General features: G+C 42.6%; 1 protein-coding gene across 1 annotated transcript in view; it reads right to left on the reverse strand.

The window, feature by feature from the left end:
* Window positions 1-14,078, reverse strand: part of BMP4 (bone morphogenetic protein 4) — a 376,187-nt gene that overhangs the window by 260,959 nt on the left and 101,150 nt on the right. The gene's annotated exons all lie outside the window — the stretch shown is intronic.

The raw sequence follows: 14,078 nt of genomic DNA on the forward strand, positions 1-14,078 counted from the left end.
GGAGACACAGAGCTAGGAGGCAGAGAGATGGGTGGGGGGCAGGTTGGAGAAGAGGTGCTGAAGAGATGAAGACAGGCGCTGGAGCTCACAGGTGGGTGGGACTTCCTCCCACAAAGAGGGGCAGCAGGGCTAATTCAGGCAAAGGGGACCCCACAGGTAAGACACCAAAGAGAAATACAATGTGGCTCAAAATGGGGGGGGGGGTGCTAAACGTCCAATGTGAGGCAGGAGGTGAGGGCTCTAGATCATGTCTGCAAAACCTGGAGCGCAGAGGAGGCCAGACCCCACTTATGGGAGGATTTTTACACGGGACCCAGGTCAGACTTGCAACTAAATTGTGAGGGCTGCACAGAGGGTGAGTTTACAGTACCCAAGATGAAGCAAAAAACCTGCTCAGAAGACTATTGCAAAAATCCAGAGGAGGCACAGAGAGGGCCTGGACCAGTTAGAGAGCAGAGACAGAGGGTCGATCAGCATCCAGGAGATGCTCAGGGGGAGGAGAAGGGAGTCAGGCCTAACTCTCAAGTTTCTAGCTTGGGAGATTACATGGGTGGAAGTCTAGCCAACTGAAAGAAAAGATACAGGAGGCAGAACAAGTTTAGGGAGAGGTATTTACAAAGATGGATCAAAAAAGGATTTGGGCACCTATGACTGAGCAGCAAAGGCTGGCATTTAAGCAAATGCAGTGGAAAGTGAAACTGTATACAAACACTACACCAGGCATCTCTCAAGGGCAGCCATGCCTCCAGAATGATGAGGAGGAGATGAGCCTCTGTGAGGGGCTGATGAAGCAACAGCCTTTATTTCCATGGAGCAAGAATCTGAGGAAGGGCTAGGATGGGGCCCCAAAGCTTCAAGCATACTCTGGCATCAGGTGGCTTTCCTGTGACCATGACCTGGGGCCCTAGGTAGACTGAAGCCTAAAGGAAAACCCATTGTCCTCTCTGGTCTGAAGGGATAAGCCAGCATCAGCCCAGGCCCTGGCATCCGTGCCAAAGATCAAGATATGAAGAGTCACCATGGGTGTGAACAAAGCAGACAAACATGAGGACACTGTCTGCCTACCAGTCCTCATGCTCTGTCAACCCCCCCATCTCACCGCCTGAAACTGAGAAGCAGACTGTAGAAGCGCAAAAGGGAACTAGAACAAACACACTGGCAACAATGGATCTTGATATTATAATTCAGTTCCACCACAAGTCCAGTGGTCTCAGTCTCAAAAATATCTGGAATTTAGAGTTCCTATTGTGGCTCAGTGGGTTACAAACCTGACATGAGGATGAGGGTTTGATCCCTGGCCTTGCTCAGTGGGTTAAGGATTCAGCATAGCCCTGAGCTGTGGTGTAGGTCACAGACGTGGCTCAGATCTGGAGTTGCTGTGGCTGTGGTATAGGCCAGCAGCTACAGCTCCAGTTCAACCCCTAGCCTGGGACCTCCATATGCCATGGGTGCAGCCCTAAAAAGAAAAAAAGAAGAAGAAGAAGAAGAATCCAGCATTGCCACAGCCTGCAGTGTAGGTTGCAGTGTTCAATCACTGGCCCAGGAACTTCCATTTGCCATGGAGGTAGCCATGAAATAAAAAAAAAAAAAAAGAAAGAAAGAAAAAAAAAAGAATTGGGTATCCCCCAATTTTACAGAGGAGGATGTTGATTACTTATATATTAAAGTAATTTGCCCAAAGTCACATAACTAGACTATTATGGGGTCAGGGTCTGAATACAGGTCTTTTGACCTCATGTCATTTGCTACTCTTAAACAGCTGGTTTTCTAGCAAAGATAAAACATCAATGTAAGTAACTATAGCATAAAGGAAAAGATGGATGAGTACCGTGAGAGTGGTACAGATAAAGTTCTGTCAGATTTCAAGGAAGAGAGAGATTCCTTTTGACGGGATTGTTCAGGAGGGCTTCATGCTTTTTCTTTTTCACAAATATTACTTCCATCGCAGCTCAAGGGGGATTGGCCACAGGCATGCTGTTAGCCAGCAACCCCAGGCTAGCACACGGGACAGGGGTATACCTAAAGACTGGTACCCAAAATGACTGGGGCTAGAGGATTGAGATTTGGGTGGGCCAAAGGCAGGGGTTGCTAGAGAGATAAATTAGGAGAAGGAAACTGGCCCTTACTGAAGACAATGGAGCTGTTCAATTACGGTATCTAAAGATCGCAACAAGATTCACTGCCGGCAGTCTTCAGAAACAAGGAGTCTAATATGGCGGCTCAAACATCAGTGGATCCCAGAGAACATCATGAGAGTCAGAGAGGGCCACTGCAGATCTGTTTACTCATGGCAGGGCCACCTATCCATCACAATTAGGGTTCGCTAGTGGCAATAAGCCAAGGGTAGTTAAGTGAGATAATGAGTTCTAGCTGAGACAGCAGAGCAACACAACAACATGTTTTGGGTCAGAGCAGGAGGGTGCAATGGTCCCAGGATTCAGGGCCTCAGTGGCATCCTAAAAGATTCTTTGGATTTAGGCCTGACACAAGCATACTGGTTACATATTGAAGGTAGAGAACCAAGGATTTCTATTTTGGAAAAATGTTAGACTAGAGATTCTAAAATCTACCAGCTATAAAAAACATAAATAAGAACAAACAAAACTGTATATGCATACACACATATATGTAATATTGTAAGGTATATTATCCATTATATTACACATATAGATAATAATCATATATCATGTTGTATAATAATAACATATCAGTTGTATAATTATATAGACGTATCTTAATCTTTTTTTTTTTTTTTTCCTTTTTGGCCATCCTACAGTATGGAGTTCCTGGGCCAGGGATCAGATCTGAGCCACAGTCGTGACCTAAGCTGCAGCTGCAGCAACACCAGACCTTAAACCACTGTGCTGGGCTGGGGATCAAACCTGTGTCCTAGCTCTTGCAAGATGCTGCCATCCTGTTGCACCACAACTGAAACTCCTTAATCAGTTTTTTTAAAAAATAAGAGAAATACCAGCAAACCTGCTAAGAAGCTAAGGCTGAGACAGAGAGGTAAGAGAGTTGGAATGCAGGCACTGTGTCAGACAGGAAGCCAGACTGGAGACCCACCTGCACAGAGGTAGGACTCACAAGGGTTCCTTCTCTCAGGAAAATGGTGAACCAGAAGAGTCTGGGCAGCAACGGCAAGCACAAAGGAAACTGTGGCTCTGGATTGAACTTGAAACAACAGAAACAAATTGTCCTCTGAAATTTCAAAAAACCCAAATTGGCAGCTCACAGGGGTTCAGGATTAGAAATCACGCTATCTGTGTGGCCCAGGTAACTTAGAGGAGAATTTCATTAGTGGACCTAAGTCTGAAGTGCCCCCAGGTCCTTGGCAAAGACCACTGGAAACCTACCTAGAGAAACAAACACTCAACCCAGGGCTCACGGCACTGCCTCAGAGATAAAGCCAACGAATATGAACTCATGAGAACTCACGATCAAAAATTACAAAATCCACAAGGAGACAAGCCCTCATGTACAAGAGTCATCAGAAACAATAAACGATAGAACCAGACCTATGAAGGTTTCAGATAATGGCAGGATCAGATTCTAAATGAAAGATAAGTACACTTAATATATTTAAACAGATGAAGGAATTGAAGCTACGAATAAGGAGGGAGAGACTAAAATGAAAAAAAAAATGACTGAACAAATCTGAAAAGAACTAAAAGGAATTTGTAGTCGTGGAAATAAAATAATTGTTATTTAAAACTCAGTGAAACCACAAGGATACAATCAGCCAACTCCTGAATGTGGGAAATTCCACAGGACAAATGACTTGTTTCTTCACCAACTAAACGTCAAGGAGGCAAAGGGAATGGAACTGTTATAAATGAAAAGAGATATAAAAGACTTCCACCAAATGCAAGGTGAGGATCTTGATTCCAGTAAACCAAATCTAATACACTGTTAAGAAATTATATTCACAGAAAACTGTTTGAGAGACTACAAATATTTATGTTGACTTTGCTAAATGGGCTTTTGTCTTAGGCTTACATTGAGAGACAGTGTAAAGAAATGGCCCTGTACCAGTTCTCCACAGTTTTTTACTCTAAGAATACCATCTGGAATAAAGCCATTACCCCAGAGTGTACTCTTAATGAAGACCTATGGGAGGATCTGCTTTCAAGTCTCCAGAGAAAACCTGCTTCTCCTAAACTGACTCACTTTTATCTCAAGAATACTACAGCTCTTGAAACCGTGATTGTTTTTCTTTTTACTTTGGTCTTTAGGAAACTCAAATATGCAATACACCTCAAGCAGCTGCACAGAACCATATGGGATACATTCCTGTGTGCTATTTTATCCCAAATTAGCTCTATTTGCCTTTCCCTGGATTCTCTTAACCATATAGTTTATATGTTGCATATTTTTTATAATCCACCTCAAGGTTTAACTAAAATTACAAACCACCTCAAATTCTTGGTGTCTACTTCAGGAGGAATCCAAGCCTTATATAAGTTTTGGGGGGGTGATTAGAGATGGTGCAAATAGTGTGCATGTCACATAGAAACTCAGCAGAAGTGTGTCTGCACTTAGCTTTTTATCTCAATTAAGTTATAGTTCATTAAAGACACAAAACTATAGCTTCTTCAACTTTGTATCACATGTGCTTTGCACACTTAACTGATCTATTCAGGGGTGAAAGAACTAGAGCATCACTAAAACTTCACACAAGAGCATAATGCTCTAGGATCTACTGTCAGGAATGAATCAAGCCACATTCTTTGGGGCCAGTGCTTGAAACTGTACAGTGGGTTTTTATACCCTGCTAAGACACAAAGTCCTGGAGGTAGAGATAAATACGGATGGGTATTTCATAGGTTAATAATACATTGCATTCTACGCCAAAGTAGATTGAAAATATAACCCAAATTAATATGGGAGATGCCAGCCAGGGCAAATTCATTAGACTCCCTCCTCTTTTAAATCTGTATTCTATTTCTGAACTTATGGTCAAACTCTAATATGCTGTTCATCCTAGATCATCACATATGATAACTTAGTATCTGATTCCATTTCAAATTCCATATATCCCATTTTATGTATGTATTAGCATAGTGTAAATAAGACTAGAGGCTAAGGAATTTCTATTGTTGCTCAGCGGGTTAAGCGTCTGACTAGTACCATAAGAATGCAGGTTCAATCCCTGGCCTCGCTCAGTGGCTTCAGGATCCAGCATTGCTGAGAGCTGCGACATAGGTCACAGAGGTGGCCCGGATCTGGCATTGCTGTGACTGTGGTGTAGGCTGGCAGCTGCAGCTCCAATTCAACACCTAGCCTGGGAATTTTCATATGCTGCAGGTGCGGCCCTAAAGAAAGAAAAAATAAATAATTAATTAATTAATAATAAAAAGACTAGAGGGTAACAAGCAGAGACACACATGATGGAGTCCTATCAGTATGTGTCAGTTCCCAGGGAACCAGAGTTACAACAGAAATGAGAGATGGGCTGAGCAGGGATGACACAGGGCATCAAAAGCAACAGCGGCAGTGTCTGCATTTATTATATGTTTTGAAGAAGTTGTTATTCCCATTTAAGAAGTGAGAAAACCAAGGCTCTCAGAAGTTATTTAACTTCCCTGAGATCCACAAATAGAAAGTGCCCAAACCAGAATTTGAATTTAGAGATAGATATCTAATTCGAAAGCTTCTTTCATACCACCCAGCAATGGAGAGAAGTATATATAAACAATGTGTTTGAGAGTTTGGAGACATTAGAGACACATGGGCAAGAAAAGAAAAGAGAAGGGAAGGGAAGAGAATGGAGAAAGAGAGAGAGAAAGAAAGACAGACAGAAAGAAAGAAGGGAGGGAAGGGGGAAGTAAGGAAAGGAAAGGAAGGAAGAAAGGAGGGAGGAAGGAAGTGATAGGAACACAAAGCAATATTTATTGATCAACTACTGTGAGTCAAGCACTCTTACATGAATTATCTTAAGTCACACAACCACTTTTGTCTACAGACAAGATAAGCCTGAGAAAAGAAAACTGGCACCCCTAAGTAAATATGCTGCTGGGAATCAAATCCACATTTTGTGACCTGAAGTCAGAGATTCCAAAGGCCATTACTCAAACACAAAAGTACCTTAATTCTCCTATTTCTATTGGTTTTTATTCATATCTGCCTGACCAAATCTCAAGAAGCAACTGTCAAGACTGCAGTACAGGCAATCAAAGCCACCCTGTCCAGCAGGGCTAGGGTGACCAACCATCCTGGTTTCCCCCAGGCCTGAAGTATTTCTCAGGATATGGGACTTTCACTGCTGAAATCAAGCAATTCCAGGCATATACTGTTGGGAGAACTCAATGGCTCATCCAAAGAGGGATCCATCCACCATGAGTTGCTAGTTCCATGCAGAGATGGCCTTTACATGGCAGTGAAGTAGCAGGGTGTCAGGATGGAAGCACAGATCTAGTAGGCGACAAGCAAGAAGACAGTGAGATGGAGCTGGGTTTTAGGAATTCCAAAGCCAATCTTGTGAAAACAATGCACATAAGAAGATATTTCTCTTGCATAAGGCCAAGAATCTTTCTGGATTTAAAAAGTGCTCTTACAACATCAGAACTGCCCTGATGAACATCTAACCCTACCAGTTCATTCAAGACAAAGGTTTTTTTTTTGGGTTTTTTTGTTGTTGTTTTTTTTTGTTGTTGTTGTTGTTTTTTTCAAGCCCTTTGTTTCGAATCCATCTACGCAGCTTAATTTTGAAACTGATGGAGGGTTTGGGGGTTTGAGGTTTGTTTGTTTTTATGGCCGCACCTGCAGCATATGGAAGTTCCCAGGCTAGGGCTCAAACTGGAGCTGCAGCTGAGGCCTATGCCACAGCCACAGCAACACCAGATGCAAGCTGCATCTGCAACCTATGCCACAGCTTGCAGCAACACTAGATCCTAACCCATTCAGCGAGGCCAGGAATCAAACCTTCATCTTTATGTTGGGTCCCTTAACCCACTGGGCCACAATGGGAACTCCAAAACTGATGGGGGTGGGGGGGGCAGTTTGCAATTTTTTTCATGTTACTTTTTAAAAACTTTTTATTGAAGTGTTATCTATATGTAGAAAAGTACACAAATCACAAATACACAGCTCATATTTTTCTCTCAAAATCAAGCACACTTGTGTAACCAGCACTCAGATCAAGACACAAAATACATATTTCCAGTACCTCGCTACCCACCCAGAGATAAACCATTATTTTGACTTCTACAAGATAGCTTAGTTTTGCCTGTTTTTTAAATGCATACAAATGAAATTATTTGATATGTAGTCTTTTCTAGCTGGCTCTCTTCACTCGGTGTTATCCCTATGAGAGGCTACTGCATGTAGTGCTCGTTTGTTCATTCTCATTCCTGAATAATCTGCCTTTGAATGAATATATAACAACTTATTTTGCATTCTAGCATTGATGACCATTTGGGTAATTTCTAGCTTGAGACAAGTACAGATAACTCTGCTATGAACTTTTTTTTTTTTTTCTTTTTAGGGCTGTACCCAAGGCATATGGAGGTTCTCAGGCTAGGAGTCGAATCGGAGCTGTAGCTACACCACAGCCACAGCCACAGCCACAGAAATGCAGGATCTTAGTCATGTCTGTGACCCACCCCACAGCTCACAGCAATGCCGGATCCTTAACCCACTTAGCGAGGCCAGGGATCAAACCTGCTTCCCTCATGGATACTAGTTCAGTTTGTTACCAATGAACCACAATGGGAACTCCTGAACCTTCTTATACATGCCTTTAGTGAACACATACTTGCATTTCAGTTGGTTTTCTACACCAAGGGGTAAAATTGCAGGGTTGTGGGATATGTGTGCCAATGTTCAACTTTAGCAGATATCACCAAGCAGTCTTCCAAGCCTTGGCCCTTTCCAAGGAGAGCACAACTAAGGATGGAAGTGCGGATTTAGAAGACATTCTGGAAATCCGGTGAGCACATTCCCTGATTCATGGCTGGCCGTCACCCCCATTGACTCCCATGGGCACAAACACTTAATATAGGAGACACATCCCCTCCCTCCCATACCCCTTTCACTAATCTTAACTTGCTGAAAGCAGCCATGGGATGACCACAGGGTAGGGACCCTGACTTTCAATTTACAATCTTCCCAAACTCCTGGCTCCAAGCTGGCCAAACATGGCAACAATTTGCAAAACACTTTCTAAGTGGGTGTTGGGCTCTGTCATCTACTAGCAAGACATTTAGTTTCTCTTCAACTTTCTTTACCTGTAAATTGGCAACTGTCAATATAAAGGCAGTTGTCTGGGACTTGTCACTAAAGAGATTATATTTGTTACTTAGAGCTGCCATAAGAGGCACCACAAACTCGGGGGTTGAAAACAGCCAAAATTGATTCTCTCACAGTTCTGGAGAAATCAGAGAAGTCAGAAATCAAGGTGTTGACAAGGGCTAGCTCCTTCCAGGAGCTCTGAAGGAGAATCTGTCCAAAGCCTCTCTCCTGGCTGCTGGCAACCCTTGGCATTTCTCAGCTTGCAGCTACTTAACTCCAGTCTCTGCCTATGTCAGCACATGGACTTCTTCCCTGTGCGTCTCTACGTGTCCACCTTAATCCAAGATGGCTTCATCTTAATCTAACCAGTCATAGCTGCAGAGACCCAATTTCCATATAAGATCCTATTCTGAGCTCTCGGGGGACATACATTTTGGGAAGACACTCTTCAACCCCAAACAGGTACATTTAATAAATAGAAACTATTAACATCTATTATTTTATCATTTCACCTACAGATGGATGAATGGATGGTTGGATGGATGGGTGGGTGGATGAATGGACCTCTCATTCAATAAGAAATAGTACTGAATGTCTACTATGTGCCAGGCACAATTATAGATGCTGGCCATATGGCCCCTGCCTCATGAAGGTTACATGCTAAGCCAGTGGGAGGGAGAGAAACAAATCTATAAATAATCAGATCAGATAGTGAAGAAAAGGAACAGTGTATCTAAAAATTCTGGCTTTGTTTTCTCCATTGTATCTTCTACACGACCTTCTGCTCCAGTGGCTATTGTCATCTCAGCCCTTTGTTGTGTTCTTTGCAAAGGAGCACATGAATGTTCCTGTCTAAAAAAGAGAGAACCCATTCCGGAAAGCATTTTCCATTGCAGTGGACAAATTAATCATGATTATTCCATGAATTGGAGACTTGTATAACGGAGGAAATTGTTCCAAATGAAAGAATAGCTCACAGGGTAGGAGGTAAATCGGATTCCACAAGTGATAATAAGAAAGAGCAAAAGGAGGGCAGTTAGGGCTCAGGCTGCATGAATCATTTACTATAAATCCAGATGTTTGCAAAATGAAAAACAGGCCAAGTCCATGACCTCCTGAACTGATGTAAGGACTGGTTAAAATATGATGGGAGAATAAATAACATGGATTTTTTTTTTAAGTCATGAAAAGGCCATTTACCTATCTATCACCTGAAACATGCAAGAGATAAAAAAATAATTGAAATTTGTATTTTGAACCACCATCAAACCATTCAAATTTTTTAGTAACCAAAGTTTCAATTATTATAAATCAGTAGCACAGCATGAGTGGCTTGTTATATCACTGTGGAAAGAAAAACACTTTGTTAAGCTCGTTTCCAAGGAAATGAAACGCTTTTCAGACAAGTCATTAATGCTCATAAAACCCCCCGGAGCAAAGTAGAGGGCAGATGTTCTTTTTCAGGATGGTCACAGACCATCAATGGAAGGAAATCTCATTTAATTGTTTGATTAATTATTTGCTTATTTATACTTCAAGAAATTGATTTAAGAAAGGAGACAGAGGTGATCTGTGTCATTAAAATACATATCAAACAACACAGAAGGAACCTACAGTTGAAAAAAAATGAAGTGTGCATGGAGAATTAAGCTATCACAAACAGAAGCAAAATACCAATGAAGCGGAAACTGTCTGCTCTGGTACATTCATGAAGCAAAGAATCCTGAACCTCCAAGGCCTCTCCTGAGTCTGCACTAACCCAGAATTCATTTCCACACTGGCCCAAAATACTGCCAGTGCGCCAATATTCTACCTGCTCTAACCGTCTCTTCTACACACCACACTTCCACACATACTTCCAAATCTCACATTTCTCCGTATCCTCCCAGAACTGTTCTGCTTCATTACTGGATGTTTAGACTATGATTACCCTCTTCCCATCACTACCATCTTCTGCATTCCCCACCTACCCTGCCTTCCTATCTAGTACTTCTACCTTCATTCTTCATAGTGTATCCACCTGCCTCTAATCTGCTTACCCTGCTTATAGGCTTGCAAGGGTTTCCCTGACCTACCCAAGAATCACTGACATCACTTCAGATGCATAAAAGGCAGCAGCAATCAGGTTTTCATGGCTTTTTTTTACTTACAGTAGGTAGGACTATGAAAGAGCCCTCAGGGCCGTGAAAGACAATTCTGAATTCTGCAGTGTGTTCATTCACAGAATCACTCGTTAGGTATATATTTATGGAGCCGTGTTGGGTAAGAAATTACCTTGCCACAATGGTAGCCTCCAAGTATACTAAGAGAAAAGTTCCTCCATGGGTCATAGAACAGAAAGGCTCTCAGACTATATTATGTTTTTGTTTTGTCTGGGATTTCTTATTTTATTTTATTTTTATTATAGTTGATTTACAATGTTCTGTCAATTTTTTCTGCTGTACAGCAAAGTGACCAGTTATACATATATACATTCTTTTTCTCACATTATCCTCCATCCTGATTGATCACAAGTGATTGGATATAGTTCCCTGTGCTATACAGCAGGATCCCATTGCCCATACATTCTGTTTGAATGACATGGTTCATTAAGAGAATTTCAAGCACACAGCAAGTAGCAAGGGGGAAAGATACGGTGTAAGTTATCACACTTAGGCGAGTGTACAAGCAGGTGGAAGAAACCACAGAACTGGAGTTTGGGGTTCTGCCTTCCCCATGGATGTTATTGTTGTGAGTGGAGAGTTGGGGAGAGACAAAAGGAACTGACAGCTGAAGATGCCAGGGGCGAAAGGCACATACTTGCTTATCAGAGCAGTTCCACCTGGCCATAGCTGTAGTTTGGCAATTAGTCTGTTGAGCTACCATGGCTTATACTGCACTTCTTGTGCAGAGGATCAAATGGGGTGTCTCAGGAGATATCCAAATTAAGCCTTCACAAATTTTCAGCACCTTGTGTGTATTTAGTGTATTACGTATTTAGTAACTACTTGGTCCTTCCACCTCTGTCTACGTTCATATACATATGCTCTAATTAATTTGTTGAACAGGGTACTGACCCTCCACACTCAACACATATTAATGAGTTTCATCCTTTCCATTTGCTTTTTTCTATAGCAAAGCTTAATATTCTCAAACAACATAGCAAAATACCTATTAGGAACATAGCTACATTGTCTAGGAGCAGGAAGAAAATGCACAGAGCAGGTAGTAAAGGCAGACAGTGAGCACTTGGAGACATGCACAGAAAAGATACCCTGGAGGGTCGCTATGTGAAAGAAGACTTCAAAGTTGGGTGGGACCTGCCCTGGGAAAGCAGAGGCCTTGGACCCTCCAGACAGAAGAGGAATGACTGAGCAAAGGCACTGAAGAAGGACATGGTCTGATGCCCACAGGAAACTGGAGCATTATGTTCAGAGCACAGAATGGATATGTGTAAGGTGGCGCTGGAGAGGAGAAGGGCAGGCAGGCAGGTGGAAGCTCTAGATCAAACTGGATTCCCCAGAGGGCTGCATGTGGAGGTGGGGTCCCACCCAATGCTGAATGGTGGAGGCTCTGGGAAAGACAGCCTGCCTGGTCTCCATGAAAAATCTAACAGCGCACAGGTTGGGGAGTAGGAGGCCAGTGGCACTGCTCAGCAGAGACCCACTCCTCCTCTGCCCCTCTGTTGCCACCCAGCCCTGTGTACTTTGTTTGTCAGAACTGTAGCAAAGTAAACGAAGTGGGTTTCACCTCTTTCCCTTCTGGCAGCTGATGGATGATCTCACCCTGCGGTGCGCAGTGTTCAACACTATGTCATTCCACATTACGATTCCTGTTTGGTTTCTTGGGGAACAGGAGGCAGACTTGGAGCTCAGTTTTGATTTCACAAAGGGGCCCCTTTGCTCCACTCATGACAGATAAACAACCCCCCCCTCTTCTGGGCCCCTTTTCAACCAGAGCTGATTAGGTTTTATTTATATTTGTGATAAAAGGTAAACATACTCCAATTTCTTTAAATGTCTGCTGATAGACTCACAAGAAACTAGTCTAACTCTTAATCCCTAACTTATAACCTGGGAGCAGAGGGGAAGCTGTAGGAAAGAAAGAAAACAAATGTCCATGAACCTTCCTAGTTCTTGAAATTACAATGCTGGTCCCTTCTCTTATTCCTTCACTCAACAAACATTCTGTGAGCTCTTAATGTGCAAGCCACACATGTGTTTCACACAGTGATTCACCATCAGGCCAGGTAGTGTTCATATGACACAGTTTAATTAAATCAGAGATGGATTCTTTTTTTTCCCCCCTAAATCCAGAAAGCTTAAGCCTCCAGGCCCCTCCCATGAATAGGTACTTTCCAAGACCCTGGGAGGGGACTTAGCAAAGAGTTTACATAATTCTGTGTTTTATGAAATGTGCAGATGTATAATATTTTAACTGCAACTGGCTTAAGCCCCATTAAATATTTCCATTTTGGCTTTCCTTCAGCCACACTTCCCCTCAAGTTGGGTGGCTTTGGAGTGGCTACAGGCATTTTGGGGATATGGCTAAGAAGTTAAATTGCGGGTCCCTTTGTGTTTAGCACGATACATGTGTGTGGATCATGGCCATTTACCATGGATGGTTAAAATCATTACTCACCATCCCAGGACAGGACCTGATCCTAGGAACGGCCTTTTACCCATTGTGCCGACTCATCAAAACAACAGTATAGAACCAAAGGTCGCATCATAATCTGAAGTACCCAAGGATGAACCCAGTACCCAAGTATATGGTTAATGTGAGAAACAAGGTTTGATATGGAAGGAGCCAGAGCTAGTCTACGGGAAAATTTTCCAGTCATCAGATGTGAATAACTGGGTTGTTTGGTTGAGGATCCCCACCTTTTGGTTGGGGAGGAGACATGGAAAGGACCCAGGTATGCGAGGCCTTCTCTGGGAGTGTTAGAAGGCCAGGAGCAATGAGGGCCTGAGGGAAAGAAAGGAAGGAAGCAATGAATGTAAAGAAGGTGGAGAGATGGCCTTGTCGCCCAGGAAAATGGTATGCTCTTGCTGAATTAAGTGGTACAATGTAGCTTTGGTGTGTCAGGTTCTCTTCAGTCCTAAGAAAGGATTCTTAACACAAAATTATGCCCCAGGATAATGTGAACAAAAAAGAATGTATGTGTGTACAGTAAGTATGCGTCACTGAGCTGCCCAGCAGAAACTGACAGAACATTTTAAATTAAGTATAATAAAAAAAAATTGGGGGGGGGGGAGTTCCCGTCGTGGCACAGCAGAAATGAATCTGACCAGGAACCACGAGGTTGCCGGTTCGATACCTGGCCTCGCTCAGTGGGATAGGGATCCTGCGTTGCCATGAGCTGTAGTGTAGGTCGCAGATGCAGCTTGGATCCCATGTTGCTGTGGCTCTGGCGAAGGCTGGCAGCTGTAGCTCCAATTAGACCCCTAGCCTGGGAACCTCCATATGCCACAAGTGCAGCCCTAAAAAGAAAAAAAAAATGTTTTAAAAAAGCATTTGGAGTGGATAAGCAATGAGATCCTGCTGTATAGCACAGGGAACTATAGCTCATCACTTGTGATGAACATGATGGAAGATAATGTGAAATAAAGAATATATATAGATAGATAGATATAGATATATATGAATAACTGGGTCACTTTCCTGTATAGCAAAAATTGACAGAACATTGTAAATCAATGATAATTAAAAAAATTTTTTTAATTATGCCCATTTGTTGGAGCCACATGTATGCAGAGTAATATATACAAGGCCAGATCGTACCTTGGTCATCATTTCTATCTGTAGCTTTGAGTTATTTACCCAGGTCTTTGGTAAATAACCCAAGAAGTTTTACCTCCTTGGCT

This window comes from Sus scrofa, chromosome 1 (genome assembly GCF_054392235.1).
Source record: "Sus scrofa isolate SSC_HxYL_T2T_F1_AM1 chromosome 1, Sscrofa_HxYL_maternal_Yorkshire_Landrace_v2.0, whole genome shotgun sequence".
NCBI classification, from domain to species: domain Eukaryota; kingdom Metazoa; phylum Chordata; class Mammalia; order Artiodactyla; family Suidae; genus Sus; species Sus scrofa.